Source organism: Micropterus dolomieu, linkage group LG20 (genome assembly GCF_021292245.1).
Source record: "Micropterus dolomieu isolate WLL.071019.BEF.003 ecotype Adirondacks linkage group LG20, ASM2129224v1, whole genome shotgun sequence".
In the NCBI taxonomy this organism is placed as follows: Eukaryota; Metazoa; Chordata; class Actinopteri; order Centrarchiformes; family Centrarchidae; genus Micropterus; species Micropterus dolomieu.
Window position 1 is genome coordinate 2,636,533 of NC_060169.1, and position 4,870 is coordinate 2,641,402.

Here is a 4,870-nt window from a genome sequence, read left to right on the forward strand (position 1 = left end):
TGTGCACAAACCTTGTCAACAACTATAAAAACCGTTTGACATCTGTGCTGGCCAATAATGGCTTTTCTACAAAATATTAATATGCTGTTTGTCCAGGGGGTCAAATACTTGTTTTTCCTCATCAGATGGTTATCAATTTTAATAAATTCATATGATGTGATTTTCTGGAATTTTCTTTGGGATTCTGTCTTTCACTGTTAGAATGTACATATGATTAAAATTATAGATTGTTGCATTCTTTGTAAGTGGGCAAACCTGCAAAATCAGCAAGGGGTCAAATACTTATTTCCCCCACTGTATAAAACATGACAGTCCTGCAGGAAACCACTAGAGGGCGAAGTCACTCCACACAAACCCATCAGCAGCAGAAGCAGAAAGACAATCTGATGAACTAAATTTAGCTTGTGGTGTCTATTTTTAACATACTATAATATAATGTTTGTTTTAGTTGGTCAATGTCGTGTACAAGACAGACCTCACAGGAAGAAAAGGAGAAGGATGTTGCAGGACGAGTGAAAACTTTGGAAGCCCATTTCTGCCACTGTGCTGAAAGAAAAGATCCTTAAAGTCATTGTTATTTTGAGATGTTAAGTTATTATAAATTAGCATCTCAAAATAAGGAGTTAGTATCTTAAAATGACTTAAGATACTAAGAGATAATAAAAACATGTCAGGTTCTCCAATCAGTGCTATTGACCAGACACTGATAAACATCTGGAGTTGGTCTCCGGGCGCTGTACGGCGGCTGCCCACTGCTCCACTGGGTTAAATGCAGAGAATGAATTTTGTGACAAGAAAATAAAGTATCAGATACTATTGTAAGACATAATTATGAGATATCAAGTCAATATTATAAGAGATTTTGAATTTGTATTTTGAGATAGAAAGTCATTATTTGGAGAAACAAACTCATTGTTTTAAATTACTGAGTCAGTATTTTGATAAAGTTTCTCATTATAATGACCTACAGGATTTTTTGTGGTGGAAATGGGACTCTACGAAGCGCATTGCATTCACCCAAAAAAAAAATGTAGACACATTATCTCGTTTTATGAGCTCAGCTTCTCATAATTACTAGAAATGATGTCATAATTAGTTAGAAGATCAGGATCTCGTTATTACAAGATAAATGTTAGTCTGTCAACATTGTAGTAAGATTGTGAGGATTGTGGAACAAAACCCATTCAAAAATGTGGGGGAGATTCACAAAGAGTGGACTGCAGCTGGAGTCAGTGCTTCAAGAACCACCACGCACAGACGTATGCAGGACATGGGTTTCAGCTGTCGCATTCCTTGTGTCAAGCCACTCTTGAACAAGACACGGCGTCAGAAGCGTCTCGCCTGGGATAAAGACAAAAAGGACTGGACTGCTGCTGAGTGCTCCAAAGTTATGTTCTCTGATGAAAGTAAATTTTGCATTTCCTTTGGAAATCAAGGTCCCAGAGTCTGGAGGAAGAGAGGAGAGGCACAGAATCCACGTTGCTTGAAGTCCAGTGTAAAGTTTCCACAGTCAGTGATGGTTTGGGTGCCATGTCATCTGCTGGTGTTGGTCCACTGTGTTTTCTGAGGTCAAAGGTCAATGCAGCCGTCTACCAGGTAGTTTTAGAGCACTTCATGCTTCCTGCTGCTGACCAACTTTATGGAGATGCAGATTTCAACAGGACTTGGCACCTGCACACAGTGCCAAAGCTACCAGGACCTGGTTTAAGGACCATGGTATCCCTGTTCTTAATTGGCCAGCAAACTCACCTGACCATAACCCTGTAGAAAATCTATGGGGTATTGTGAAGAGGAAGATGCGATACGCCAGACCCAACAATGCAGAAGAGCTGAAGGCCACTATCAGAGCAACCTGGGCTCTCATAACACCTGAGCAGTGCCACAGACTGATGGACTCCATGCCACGCCGCATTGCTGCAGTAATTCAGGCAAAAGGAGCCCCAACTAAGTACTGAGTGCTGTACATGCTCATACTTTTCATGCTCATACTTTTCAGTTGGCCAACATTTCTAAAAATCCTTTTTTTGTATTGGTCTTGAGTAATATTCAAATTTTCAGAGATACTGAATTTGGGATTTTCATTAGTGTCAGTTTTAATCATCACAATTAAATGAAATAAACATTTGAAATATATCAGTCTGTGTGTAATGAATGAATATAATATCAAAAGTTTCACTTTTTTAATGGAATTACTGAAATAAATCAACTTTTTGATGATTATATTATAATTATATGACCAGCACCTGTAAACCTTCTATAAAGACTTCAAGCAATGAAATGTCCGTTATTACTTATACCCTCTGCACTGGAAGCATCGAGCTGATAACTTACCTTTTTTTATGGCTGTGCAGTGCAAAGCAGTGGCCAGTAAGTGGCAGTCCAGTCGTCTCATAAGTATACATGCTGATCTTGTAATTAGGAGATATTATGACATCTTTTCTCATAATTACAAGATAAGTTCTCTACATTTCTTTTTCTTTGGTGAATGCGACGCGCTTCTGTAGACTTCCGTATTCCACAGACATTTAAGTTTGTCCAGGATGAATAAAAAAAGATTAAGAATGAAGATATAGTAAAAGGAGCTAAGTGATGGAGAGCTGTTTTCACTGAGTAAATCTTGTAGAAGGATGAAAAACAGGTTTATAATAAGGCTACTTGACATTCTCATGATTGTTTATCTTCTTTATTCACATCGTACTGTTCAGATGACTGTATCACGCACACTCTCTCTCACACTTGTATAACAGTGACATTTTGCCTGCCAGCCAGCGTTAATCACACACACACACACTCAGCTTCATCCTGTTTTCAGAAGCAACTCCCACGTCTGTCCAACACACACATTCAAGTGCTGCCCAGAGCAAAGTGTTCTTTGAAAAAAAATCTTTGCCAACCCTCCACATGTAGTATCCTCCAGAGTCTGCAGCCATGCTAGCAGCTCTGTGAGGCTGCTCTAAGGCCACAGCAGGGCATAGCAGGTACAGTCCCCTCCAAACGTATTGGAACGGGAAGGCAAAGTCCTTTTTGTTTTTGTTGTTCACTGAAGACGTTTGGGTTTAAGATCAAAAGATGAGTCTGAGACAAGAGTTCAGAATTTCAGCTCTCATTTCCTGGTATTCACATCTAGATGTGTTAAACAATTCAGATGCATATCCCCCAACATGTGAGAAAACTGTATGTGTCTTCTCACATGTTGGGGGATATTGACTGATTATTGGTTGGTTGTTCCAAGTGCGTTCTCGTCCCTGTAACACGTGAAGACACGCTGCTAAAGGAAATGACTAAATAAAGTTAGATGTTAGGTGTGTTCAGCTTGTGGTCCAAACACACGATCACATCAGATGTCCTTCAGCACAGATGTGAGAAACGACAGCTGACAGGAAACGGGCAACACACACACACACACACACTCACTCCACAATCCAGACCAGTGAGATCATCATCTGCCATGTTAAGCATAATGTAATTTCACTTCACAATGAGGTGATTGCACAGAGAGGAAGTCATTAGTGATGTGAGTCTGTGTGGGGTTGTCGTTTCATTCATAACAGTTAGTGAGGAGGGTGGAGGAGGATGACGAGGTTAACAAAAGGTTTTTCTGAAGAATTTCTGCTCAAACAGCAGTCGTGTCCTTTTGAATTGACTCATATCTGCTGTTTGTCAATTTTCTTCAGACACAGTAGTGGAAACTAAATACATTTACTCAAGTTATGTACTAATGTGCAATTTTGAGGTACCATTTTATGCTGCCTTATGCTTCTACACCACTATAATCGACAAACGCTGTGAATATTTCTGCACTGCATTTATTAGGCAGCTCTATTTACTTTGCAGATTCAGGTTATCAATACAAAATATAATCAACAAATAAATCCTGTCATTTAGGTACGGGAATGTGTTTGCATAAAAGCAACACATTCTCATACCTAAATGACAGGATTTATTATTAAGTGTCCCAAAACGACACGTAAGAGGGCTGGCAAGGACCGGACCTGAAGTAAGTTACACAAGTCACGTGACCTCTTAAGTCACATGATGTTAAACGTGGTAACTGTTGTGGAACGGTGGTTTAGGAAAAGATCGTGGTTTGGGTTTTAATAAGTGCATTTCGTAAGTCATCTATAAAACGTTAAAACATGCCAACTTGGACTTTCTTTCACACGGGACTCAAACCTCGGTCTCCTGAGTGAAAGTCTCGAGTTTACTTGACTCATCCATCCATCCACACCACCACCTCCTTACATGGTCGTTGTCGCTCTTTATACTACGCCCCCTGACTTCTTCTGCCACTAGAAGTCACGGCCTAACTAAAAACTTAAATATGGGTTGTAATAAGCTGCTGCACAATCAACCCATACGGCCGTGTTTGTGGTGAGGACATCACTTCGCTAGTGAAAATCTCCCCAGACACCAGACTGGAAAACTCAGGTACACTGGAACTCTGAGAGATTTACCTGCTGGTGATTTAATCAGCATTGTGTGAACATGTTTGGCTTGAATGGAACAACATTCAAGTCCAGCTTTAAGTAAAGATTTTGATGCTAACACCTGTTTACTTGAATGCAGACCTTTTTCTTCTAACAGAGGATTTCTATAACGCTATACTTCTACTTAAGTAAGTAATCCTTTCACTCCTGAACAAGAAATTTCACTAAACCAACAAACGTGAACTTCATCGTAGTGCCGGATGTAAAGTCAGTAAGATTCGTCCTCTGGGGAATATGAATGTCTGTACAAAGCTTCATGACAATCCGTCCAGTATTGTCGATATTTCATTGCCATCCATACAGAGTCACACTACCAGCGGCGTACAACAACACGCCGCTCAGTTTCAGGGAGGGCCACGATTGGCTAGTCAGGTCGACACTGC